Source organism: Prionailurus bengalensis, chromosome B3 (genome assembly GCF_016509475.1).
Source record: "Prionailurus bengalensis isolate Pbe53 chromosome B3, Fcat_Pben_1.1_paternal_pri, whole genome shotgun sequence".
Lineage (NCBI taxonomy): Eukaryota > Metazoa > Chordata > Mammalia > Carnivora > Felidae > Prionailurus > Prionailurus bengalensis.
In genome coordinates, this window is record NC_057355.1 from 11984073 (window position 1) to 11996640 (window position 12568).

Below are 12568 nucleotides of genomic sequence, written 5' to 3' on the forward strand. Positions count from 1 at the left end.
CATTTTAAAAAGGGCTTGGGGTGGCGACATAATGTGACTTAATAAGGCAAAAAAGCATAAGGAAAATGGCTCAGTCCTGGAGTGGAAAATCCAATTGCCAGGGCCACGATAAGCCTGGAACATCACCTTCACATTTCGCAAGGATCCATTCTGACACAGTGACGTCTGCAGTCAGAGTCTGGGTACAGGAGTGAATGGGTATGCCCCATAGTTTACAAAGGAAAAGACAACTATTACCCAGAAAACCAACAGAGGAGGAACAGAGTGAAGGACCATCTTTCATATTTTAAAACGGATTGAACAGAGATTCAATACGTCAAGAGCTTTACTTGGGGAAGGCCGATATTTCTTTTTCACCCCGATGTTTCCAGGATGGCTTCTAGTAAATATAGCTTGGTAAGGGGAATAAATTTAGAGCCACGGAGCGTAGTAGAATATATCCTAGATGTTTACGTTGCAAAAACCAGGAGAATTAGGTTATTTATTTGTTCTTTCAGAGAAGTAAGACAGCAATAAACCTATCCCTTAACTTGTACATCATAAGAGTTTCGAACATGAAGAAAGTTCTTTGACGACTAAGAACCAGGAAAAATCTCATAGATTATTTATTCTACCGCAAAAACTGATCTATAAAGAGAGGATAAATTTTTGATGCACATTGAACCCATCCTGTTGCCTCTTAAACACGTTTATCTTGTTTTTTGTAAGGTTTAGTGTGTTCTAATCTGTCAATCCATCTGTCAAAAATAGGTTTACTTTGCTTCAGAGCCGAATCATTTTTAAACTTGTTGCATAGTCTATGTAACTTTTTCCCTCAAGTTGTTCCTTTCTTCCCGTTCTCGTGTGTTTAGTGGCTCTTTGCACCAGAGCCGATATTTCAGGTGTTTGGGGTTTTCCCCCCTTTTCCTGGCTATATGGAAGCTTATTCATTTCGATATTATTTGCCTAATTATAGATTTAGTCCTATAGACCGCGAAATGAATTTATTTCCTCTAGGAAGATAAAATGGAGACTCTACATCTTAGCTTACAAGGGCCACTAGCGCAGGGGCTTCGGGTACGAAATGAGCTGGTGCCTTTAAGAGCAGCCGCGGTAATTTTCCACGGCCGGGACAGCCCCGCCCACGCGGCAGGGGGCAGGGTGCGACGGAGTGCGGCTGCGCGGCGCATCGCGCGCCTCCCGTTGCCAGGATACCGCCTCCTCTACCGCCGGCCCCCAAAGCCCTTTTGTTTCCAAGATGGCCTCCGAGCTCTGTTTTAATACGCACGGAACAAAGCCTATTGAACACCCTTAAGCTTAGCGGAAAGCGAGAATTGTATGTCTGGCCTTAAGAGTGTTTGTTGTCAATTTTTATTTACAATTAGAACTTTACAAAAGTCCTCTCTGTTGAGGTTGTCTGGATGGGAGAAAAATCGGGGATCGCCTCAGGGTGTGTGAGCCGTGGTCTCCTAGTCTTTCGGCTTCAAAGTTGGGGATACGTTCGTTTCTTTTGATAAGAATTCTGTTTTTTCCTGTTACACTAGCTGAGGAAGAAGTGTTTTCAAATTTAAACCGGTCTATGACGCCCCATGTTAAAGACCATATAATTAAGTGGAGCTCAATCAGGGTAATTCCCCCTGGCCGTATCCGCTCTCCTTTAAGAATACCTGTTGATTTTTCTGTTTTTCTTTTTCCTGAAAGGTTAGGTTAAACCCAGATTAATCTCATGGTACCATTATCATTATTCTAAGATGGTAAATACCTCTGGGGATAGGAATTATGTTTTATTCATCTTTACGTCCCAGAGGCGTTTCTGTCTGTAACAAATCTTGGAATAATGTTGCTAAATAATCCTAATTAATTTTTGAGGCTTTTTTTACTAGCCAAGCACTGTGCTAAGAGGCGGGTACTATGAGATAGCTTTTCTCTCCTGTTTTACAGGTAGGGAAACTAAGGCACCAGGAGGTCGAGTAGTTGCCGGAAGCATCGCAGCTAGTAAATGAGGGAAACGGAGTCCAGCCCAGGCAGTCTAAGGAGAGCCTGCGCCAGGCTGCCGCTGTGCCACATACTGCCTCCGAAAACACAGCAGGGAGTCCATGATGTCTTCTAATTGCAGCACTTTTGGGGGACGAGCGTGTAAGTCTCTTTCCCTGAAATAATGTTCCTCTTTGTTGTGAATAGACTTTTCACACTTGTATCAGTCAGGGCATTTAGACGCTTACCAGACCCCGAGCTGGAAGACACAAATTCAACTAACCTTGGTGGCAGGTGTTGGGCAAATAAAATTAAAAACAAAATCTTCTGCCAACACGAAGAAATCTTTGCACAAGTAGAAGAGAAAGACAACAGTTTCATCACTGAATAAAGAAAGCATTAAACCGAAATAGGACGTGCATCACATCAATCCATTGAGAGATTGGAAGGACAGAAATTTCACCCTTTTGCACAGCTAAGCAGATACACCCTATCACATACCTGTTCTCGGAATAACTAGTTTTAAGTAAGAGGACTTGGCACCATTCGTCATACAGAGTTCATCTTGAACTCACCTTGGCAATTGGCAGCTGGAAATTGGTATTAGCTAATTCGCATTATCCAAAGGAAAAAGTAAACTTACACCTTTATCACAGGAGGTTTTGTAACTTGGAACGGGGAACCTGAGTTAGACTCCTACCCTCCCACAGAAATAGGGATGCTCTCTTCCTTGGTGATTACATTTCAAAGAGATGGCTCCCAGGTCATTCCCGGGTTGTAAAAAGGGCAAGAGGCTTATTTAGCTTTTAAAAAGGTTTACATGCCTCTCAAAGGGGCAGAGAATTTACAATCACAAATTTTCTAAAGTAAATGTTTGACTTTAGAGACCCCCTTCTGTACTAGGGAAATTTATTTCTTTAGATTTATATTTACCCTGACACGAGATACAGAGACCACTCAGGTCAGCTCTTCCAATCAAGGAATCTACTTGGATTCAAATTTTCACCTCACCAGCCCGCCTTTTCACACAGACATAATAATGAGTTAAAAAGTAGGAAGCCAGGAGAAGCATATTACCTAATGCTGAGGGTTAGGTTTTCTATTTTAATTCGAATTCTTACTTCCTGGTTACTTTGAAATTACATCTAATTTCCAGCAGATGCTGAGTGAATTTGCGTGCTGCACTAGACCGTGAAAATGTGTCTAAGACCTGCCAAACAGACAACTGGCTTTCATGTACTTTTGAGTTCAGTCTTAACTCTTCTGTCTTCCCTCTTCATTGCATAGCCTTGGACATGTCTGACGGGGAGGACCTCCCCCTCCCCCAACCTCTTAAGCCTCCTCTGCCCGACCTCAGCTTCTTTAACAAAAGGCTCAGGTTGCTTGTGGCCTCCGTGCCTTAGCATAGGGTGATACCTGACACTGGACCTCCTTCCTCTACGTTTCTGCTTGTGTCACTCAACTAGTAAGACAGCTCAGCATACCTACTTTCTGGAATCATTTCCTGACCAGCCTCCCTGCCCACTGACCTGCATCTGACTTGGTCTCCCCTGGGCACACATAGACATGGGTGCCTAGTCATGTTAAATGTATTAGTCCATAAACTTCTTGAGATTGAAGATCTTTCTTTTTTTTTTTTTTTAAATTTTTTTTTTAACATTTATTTATTTTTGAGACAGAGCATGAACGGGGGAGGGGCAGAGAGAGAGAGGGAGACACAGAATCAGAAGCAGGCTCCAGGCTCTGAGCCATCAGCCCAGAGCCTGACGCGGGGCTCGAACTCACGGACCGCGAGATCGTGACCTGAGCCGAAGTCGGACGCTCAACCGACTGAGCCACCCAGGTGCCCCTCTTTTTTTTTTTAATTAAAAAAATTTTCAAGGTTTATTTCTGAGCAAGAGCAGGGGAGGGGCAGAAAGGGAGACCCAGAATCCTAAGCAGGCTCCAGGCTCTGAGCTGTCATCACAGAGCCTGACGCAGGGCTTGAACTCACAAATCATGAGATCATGACGTGAGCTGAAGTCGGATGCTTAACCAACTGAGCCACCGAGGCACCCCAAGATCCAAGATCTTTCTTAAAAAAAAAAAAAAAAGAAAAAAGGCTTTGAATTCCCAACACCTCACAGCAGGGTGCCTGACGCTCAAACTGGTGAATCACAGGCTTCATCCAGACCACCAAACTATTTTGTTTAACTCTTTTTAAAGTTTGTTTTTAAAAATTCCAGATCACATTTTAAAATCTGGATTTACCTACAAACCAGGGTCTTTGACGTCTCTTTAAAATTAAGATGTGGCCGTCCTGGGTCTGCTTCCACCAGGTACCTGGTAAAGATACTAGCCACTTTATTGATTTATCTTTTGACGTTTATTTATTTTAAGAGACAGAGAGCATGAGTGGGAGAGGGGCAGAGAGAGAGAGAGAAGAGGAGGAGAGAGAGAGAGAGAGAGGTACCTGCTTCCATCAGGTACCTGGTAAAGATACTGGCCACTTTATTGATTTATCCTTTGAAATTTGTTTATTTTAAGAGACAGAGACAGAGAGCATGAGTGGGAGAGGGGCAGAGGGAGAGAGGAGAGAGAGAGAGAGAGAGAGAGAGAGAGAGAGAGAGAGAGAATGCCAAGCAGGCTCCACGTTGTCAACGCAGAGACTGACAAAGGGCTCTATCTTAGGAACCCTGAGATCATGACCTGAGCTGAAATCAAGAGCCAGGGACCCAGAGACCGCCACTTTAGACAGGACAGGAGCTCTCCACTCTGCCTCAGCCTTTGCCACTCCCTATTGTTTTCCCACTGAAGCTAAGTATGAGGTATCATTTACAGTGAGTGCGCACTGATACTTTTCTTAGAGTAAAATACTTCTCAGTACCGAAAGAGAGGAAGCAAGACTAAAGCATCTTCTGAGGATAGTGGGAGAGAGCCCATTTCGTGGTGGGAGAGAAGAGTTGTCTCTGTGTTGATTAGACACATAAAATATGTCTGTCTCTATTTTTCTTAAAACCCACCTGCTTTGCTTATTTACGTTTGTTCCTGGCCACTACGGATATTTGAGTTTTTGACCCGTACATAGATACTCAAAAGCTATTTGAAGAATGGAGGGAAGAAAAGAGAAGAGAAAAATAAGTTCAGCAGATGGTTAGGATTCCAAACTTTTAAATTCAGGTACTTAAACAGACTTTCCAATTTACCACCATTATCAAGTCCTTCAGTTTCTCCCTGAACATCTATCTCTTCTGACATTTGCGGCAGATTGGTCGAGCATGCATGTGATGCTCAGATTCCGAGAGCAATTTAGCAAAACCCAGTGAGGTAGATTCATACATATGCCCTCTCTTCTTGATGACTCCACAGGCATAGAATGCGCACAACAAAAAAGTTCACTTCATTCAGGTAATTGGTTTTCAGAAGCTTAATCACAGCACTTTAAAATGATAATGTTTGATGGATAGAACTGATAACTATTCTGTAAAATTTCCTAATAAGAGCAAATTGTTAGTCCTGCTGCAATCTGTGTTTACATATCACAAGGAGCATCTAAATAAATACTGACTTTTCTCTCTAAACACCAGTGAGATAAGAATCATCGATGTGATGTGCGTACAAAGTAGAATATTGATACTCTGTCTCATGTAAAACTGATCAAGATAACAAAATCTTACTTAAGAAGTTTCAAACATTGCTTAATAGAGCTTTTGTTTTCAAGGTAGGATTTTTAATTATCTTTTCCTCCTAAATTGTCATAGCTTAGATTTACATTGTTTGAACAGGCATCCTATCTGGTTTAAAGGGAGTAGGGAATCTTTCTGAACACCTTGAGTGTTTGCTGTCCTTTAATGGCATTATTAAGTTGGAATGATAAAATGGAATGATAAAATGCAAAGTACTCCTTTCTGCCCTGAACGTGCTGTGACATCATAAAATGAAGCTCAAGTCACCTGTCTCCTTTTCCTTGCCTGGATTTAAAAGCCATTAAGTTATTGTCTTGCCTGGCCGTACCTGTCCTTTTCAAATGTGTAGAGCTACTGGGGGAGTGGTTGGTAGTGGGCTCTGTTAGGAAAAGCCTCACAGTTAATTCTGACATTTGCTGTCTTTAAGAACCTCCAGTGTTCCTGTTAGGCCCACTTAAAAACAAGTGAAGGCTATACAGCGATTGGGGAGGGGTGTCTAAAGGAGGAGGGTGCGTTAGAGAATTTTACATTTGTTAACACTCCTTGTGAAAGACTTCTATGCACTTGGAGAGAAAACAATCAGCTATGCAAGTTGCGTTTCTTTTGGACTTGAGAAAAGCCAAAAGAACCCACCACCCCATAGAAAGGACCTAAAAGCAAAGTTGGAGTCCTGAGACCTGTGATTTCTTGAAAAGACTCCGTGATTTCTTGAAAAGACACTGTAAGGTTTGGGTAAGGTGGCTCTGCTGCTGAGAAAATGGAAATAAATTGCCTCTTTCCGCACCTAGAAAGCTGCCCAGAAATTCACATTTCGTTCTGTGTTAGAAAATCCAGAGCACGTAGTAGGGTTTGTTTATTCTGCCATCTGATCACAGTCCTCCAGATATTTTAACAGTCATGCTCGATTATGTTGTTGGCACAAGGACCACACAATCTTTAGTAGCTAAGGAAGTTCGTTGGCAAATAGATTCCTTGTATGTGATGTAAAAACAGGCTTATTCAGAGAACTACACGTTTACTTGTGTCTTGATGTGAGAAACTGAAGCTTTGATTATTGCTGTTTCTCTAAGCATGCTGTAATAACTGTGTCCTGTCTACAAAAATGGAGAAATATTGAATCTTTGCAGATTCTCGTTAGCTTCAACAAAGGTAGCAGCACAAGTATTTTGATCCCTCGCTTTATTTTAAGGATACTGCCAATCGGCTGCCTAGGTGGCTCAGTTGGTTAAGCATCTGACTTTGGCTCAGGGCATGATCTTTCGGTGTGTGGGTTTGAGCCTCGTGTTGGGCTCTGTGCTGACAGCTCAGAGCCTGGAGCCTGCCTCAGATTTTGTGTCTCCCTCTCTCTCTGCCCCTCCCCTGTTACAGAACCAGGCTGGATCATTGACGGAAGAACCAAGTGGCACTCCTGGAGCGGAGATCTTGGAGGATCGGAGATTTATTTACATTGATGGGCTCAGGGGAGACAGTTTCTCCAAAGATCTGAGCCCTGAGCAATTGATAATCTTACAGCTTCCGCATATGTGCCCATGGCTGAGAGAGACAAACAAGCCAAGGAAGAGGGGGAGGGAGGACTGGCCTTCGGACAAATGGAGAAGGGTTAACCTAAGAATCTCGAGTGTGCCTGCCACGTTCCTTTTTCTTTTTAGGTCAGGGTTTTGTTTCCCCCCCCCCCCCGCATCATTCGCCCACTTTGATGCCTTTAAAAATCTTCCTTTTAGTAGGCGTCATCTTTCTGTCTCATCGATTGATATCCTTGAAGGGCTGAAATACACGCTGCAGTTTGGCATGTGGCAGTCTTTTCAGTGAAGCACGCCAGGGTGTTTAGGATGTGTGGGCCAATGGTTACGAGTAAGGTTATGGAAAGGAGTGGTCCTGCCAGGGCAGGGAGCAAGGTGTCCAACTTGCAAAATCCCATCCTTTTCAAAGACTGTTACCCTTTTGTTGTCTGCGTTGAATTCTTTCTGTCAGTTCCCTGACTTTAGTTGTGATTATTCCTAATTGGTTTACAAAATAACAGCATTCCTCTCCTAGAAAGATGCAAGTGCCTATCTTTCCTGCAGTAAGGAGATTGAGGACTCGCCTATTTTGGAGGGCTCCTGCTGCCAGGGAGCTTATTTGATTTTGTAAGGTCACCAGGGAGTCAGCGACCCGCCCCACATCCTCATTTAGTTCCTGGGATAGCTTGTGGTATAGTCCTACAGAAGAGTCTATGCCTCCTCTCCCGGTTCCTATCCCTGTAGCTATTCCTATTTGTCTTAGGACAGGTAGCCGGACTCCTGGTTTAGCCTGGGGCTTAGGGCTAAAGGCTGCCAGGAATTGGCCTTCAGTGTATACAGGTATCTGGGGTGGGGGTGGGGGGGTGTAGGAAGACTAGCGCATCTGAGTCCAGTTGGCCTCTAAGCATTGATAGGCTGAATTGGAGCATAGGCAGAAAACCCCGGGAGGTGAGCATAGGGTTTCATTTTTATCTATGGTTAGGTTTTCCTGCATAGGGAGGTCCCGTCTGTATCCTCAGGGAGTATCCAAGTTAGATTAACAGCATTTGTGAGAAGGACCCCTGTAGCCAAGGGCCCAATTAAGACAGTAACATTTGTTGTGAGATTTTCAGGAGCTTCCCAGTCCCAGGGGACAAGAGTGGCTAAGTAAGCCCTTCCAGGGGAGAGGCAAACGCATCCAGCAAGTCTGGATGGTGTTGTTTATGCCATGGAGGGTCTGGTAGGTGGTGTTGGCCAGCACCAGAGTGGGAAATCAGAAATCATTTGATTAAGGGCCGAGAGGTTTAGGCCCCGGTAGGGTGTTGGAGTGGTCGCCTTTATGGCTGTACCAGCTTGGCCTGTGTATTTTTTATAACCTTTTGAAGGGCTTTATCCTGCATTCCTCCCCCATCTGACATTCCCAACAGGGGAAGGTAAGTAAAGCAGGCTTTCTTCCCTTTTGTAAGGCCCTTGTTTTTGCAGAGTCCATCTGTTTTGATAATCTCTGTGGCCCAAAACTTAACGTGACCCAGCGTCCTGTGACTGGCAAACAAAGCCCCTCCCCACCCCAGCCTTGTAACATTTTCTATTGAGGAGGTGAGGGAGCTGAATGCTTTTGTTTTCTCTGACTTTCCTCTTGTTACCATCTTATAACAATCCTCAGGACATTGTGGGTATGCAATAATTGTGAGGGTAAGAGAGGTTAGCATAAGATCTAAGGAATACATAATAGCCCTCCCATCCAGGGGAGGTAGGTGAGACCCAACATAAGCTTTTTGACCCATGTCCAATCTGTTGAGGCAACCTCTGCTAGTCCGATGGCAAGAAACAAGGCAAGAGGCAGGGGTTGACAGAGTTGCTTGAACAGGGGTGTTAAGGATGGTCCAATTAATCCATCGAATCCTCAGGCTTCAGCCAGGCTTAGACCAGCCAGCTTCTGGGACGTGGCTGGAGCAGGGCTGAAGGTCTCAGGAGTCGGAGCCTTCCAGAGGGTTAGTTTGAGCAGGTCTACTGGGTCTGGGTCAGCTCTCCAGGTCAGAGACTCCTCAGGACTGGCTCTCTTGAGACCCTGGAATGATGAACCCATTGGGTGATGCCTGAAACCTTAAGGGCGGTAAGGGTGGTTAAGATAACACTGTGTGGCCCAGTCCACTGTGGTTTAAGAGGTTTCTTTTTCCAGTCCTTGACCCAGACTGAGCCTCCTAGCAACAAGGGATGTACTAGGGACCCTAGGAGAATTGGGGCCCTCTCTATATCTTTGTAACTCATTTAGGGTGGTCTCCAGTGCCTGAAGCTGTTCACTTATTCCTTTATCCCCAACCTGATGTAAGTTTTCCTGGAAGATTTCCCAGGCATGGGGGAGGCCACCCATATATTAACTCAAAGGGGGAGAAACCTAATGTCCCAGGTGTGTGTGCAGCAAGCATGCTAGAGCTAAGGGCAGTAAATCTGGCCATGGGAGGCTAGTCTCTTGACAGGAATTTGCTAAGGTTTCTCTGAGGGTGCAATTCATCTGCTCTACTTTTCCTGAGCTCTGGGGCCAGTAAGCGGTGTGGAGTCCCCAGGTAATGTTGAGAGACTTAGTCAAGGTCTGCATAATGTCCGCCACAAATGCGGGCCCATTGTCACTGTGACTTGTTAAGGGCAGGCCCAACCGGGGCACGATTTCCCGCAGGAGGACTTTAGCCAAGTCTTGGCTTCATTCCGTCCTGGTCGGGAAGGCTTCAACCCATCCAGAGTATGTGCACATTATCACCAGGAGGTATCTGAACCCCTTGCTTGGCCGCACGTCTGTGAAGTCTATCTCTAGACCTTCAAAGGGGGTAGCTCCTATTCTTTGGACGCCTGGCGGGGGCCATGGTGCAGACTGAGCATTGTTTTTAGCACATATTATGCATTGTTCACTGGCAGCTTTGCATAGCACTGGGCATTGGCTAATGTAGTAGTGTTATTTGAGGAGGGCCTCTAATGCAGTCTTTCCTAGATGTGCAAGTTGGTGATACTCCTTGACTAGGTGTCCCCCTGTTGCTGATGGAACAAAGACACATCCATCTGGCATAACCATCATACCTTCTCAGTCAGGGTGGCCCCTTCTGCCACGGCCAATTTTCTCTCTTCTCCAATGTAACTGGGTGGAAGGGTTTTCACTGGAGGCATCAGGGTCCTTGCAGGCCTATCTGTGTCTTTGCCGGCTGCGGCCTCGGCTGCTTCATCTACCAGGCGCTTTCCCCGCGCCATGGGGTCGTCTACCTTCCAGTGTCCCTTAAAGTGGAGGATTGCTGTTTCCTTTGGAAGCCAGATGGCTTCAAGGAGTTTTAATATTTCTTTCTTGTTTTTGATAGCTTTCCCTGTGGCAGTAAGGAGCGCCCTTTCCTTATAGATGGCCCCATGTACAGGTACAGTAACAAAGGCATATCGAGAGTCAGTGTAAATGTTCGCTCGTTTGCCTTCACTGAGGGTGAGAGCTCGGACTAAGGCATATAGTTCAGCTCATTGTGCTGACCACCCTTCAGGTAATGCCTTGGCTTCTAAGACTTCAGTAGTTGTGGTCACTACATAACCTTCTTTTTGAGCACCCTCCTGTAAGTAACCGCTACCGTCATTAAACAGGGTGAGCTCCGGATTTTTTATAGCTTGATCCCGTAGATCTGGGCAGCTAGCATAGACCTCATCTGTTACTTTGGAGCAGTCATGGTCGGGTTCCCCCTCTTCCATGGGGAGGAAATTTGCTGGGTTTAATGTCCTTACTGTTTCGAGGGTGACCCACGGGTTTTCACAGAGGAGCCCTTGGTATCATGTTAGCCAAGAGCTGGAGAGGAAGCAGTGCCCCTGTGTGTTCATGAGGGACATAACTGTGTGTGGGACCTTGACATTAAGTCCTTGCCCCAGGGTAAGTTTGTCTGCTTTCTTAATGAGTAGGACTGTGGCCGCTAGTGCCCTAAGACATAGTGGCCACCCTGCGGCAACAGGATCCAGTTTCTTTGACAGGTATGCAGCTGGCTGTCGCCAAGGTCCTCAGTCTGAGTGAGTACCCCGAGTGCTATTTTGTCTTTTTCATGTACAAAGAGATTGAAGGGCTTTTCTGTGTCTGGGCGGCCCAGAGCTGGAGCCGGCCTTAAAGCTGTCTTTATTTCTGTGAAGGCTGTTCTCACTTCCTCAGTCCACACAGGGGGCTTTTGATCTGTTCCCCCTAATAGATCATAGAGGGGTCTTGCCACTGCTGAGAACCCAGGGATCCAGATGCGGCATAATCCTGCGGCCTCCCAGGAATTCCCGCAGGCCCTTCTTTGTTTGGGCTGTGGCAAAGAGATGATGACCTTCTTCCTTTCCAGCCCTAGTTCTCTCTTTCCCTGGCTGAGGAGGAAACCTAAGTATGGGACCTGCTGCTGGTAGATCTGTGCCTTCTTCCATGAGACTTGGTACCCCGAGTCTGACAGGGGCTGCAGGAGGGCCTTTGTGCTTCCTGTGCAGTTTTCTTGGGTGTCGCTGGCAAGGAGGAGGTCATCCACATACTGGAGGAGGGTGCATCTCGTGGCTTCTCTTGGAAAGTCGGCAAGGTCTGCAGCCAGCGCCTCCCCGAAGAGGGTTGGTGAGTTTTTGAACCCTTGTGGAAGGTGGGTCCAAGTGAGTTGCATTTGATGTCCTGTACTGGGTTCAGTCCATTCAAAAGCAAACAGTGGTTAGCTCTGGGAAACTAGGCTGAGACAGAAGGCATCCTTTTAGATCCAGGCAAGTGAACCATCTGGCTGATCCTGGAATTTGGCTGAGGAGCATATATGGGTTCGGAACCACTGAATGCAGAGAAATAGTTATGTTGTTGATGGCCATAGGTCTTGAACCGGTCGGTATCTTCCTCCTGGCTTCTTGACTGGCAAGAGTGGGAAATTCCAAGCTGAATGGCATTTAACTAGGATACCTGCCTCTTTCAGTTTGACCAGATGCTCTTGGATGACCATCTTAGCTTCTTGTGGAAGTGGGTACTGCCTCTGCCTCTGAGGCTGGGCTTCCGGGACGAGTTCAACAGTGATAGAGGGGCCTGATTTCAGGCTAGTCCAGGTGGGTTACCTTCAGCCCACACAGAAGGGAAGGCAAGCCTGAACTCTGGCGGGCTACAGGGTCGGGTCTGGGCACAGAATAGTCTCCATTCTTCTCTCGGTATGGTGATTGTTAACATCAGGGTCTCTTCCTGCTTTGGGTTTAATCGGAGGCCGGTGTGTCCTGTGGGCTCAAAAGTTATTCGAGCCCCAGGCTTGGAAAGTAAATCTCAGCTCAGGAGGGGAATAGGGCAATCAGGTAGGTAGAGAAACTCATGTCAGACCTTGTGGCCCCGGAGTTCACATTGTTGAGCCTGACAGAAAGGCTGTTGTACTGCCCACGTCTCAGTAGCCCCAAGGATGGTTGCAGTCTTTGGCTGAAAGAGGCCACTGGGGAAGTGACGACTGAGTGCTCAGCTCCAGTGTTAACCATAAAAGT

The 12568-nt window shown here is 46.0% G+C and overlaps 1 long non-coding RNA gene across 2 annotated transcripts; it reads left to right on the forward strand.

The window, feature by feature from the left end:
• The first annotated feature begins 1185 nt into the window (after window positions 1–1185).
• LOC122468271 lies at window positions 1186–7651 on the forward strand. Of its 2 annotated transcripts, XR_006293182.1 has the most exons (3): window positions 1190–1315; window positions 1921–2115; window positions 6987–7651. It is a non-coding gene; the product is annotated as an uncharacterized LOC122468271 (long non-coding RNA). The 2 variants fall into 2 exon arrangements; XR_006293181.1 differs by lacking the exon at window positions 6987–7651 and having other exon boundaries at window positions 1186–1315; window positions 1921–2363.
• Window positions 7652–12568: the final 4917 nt, after the last annotated feature.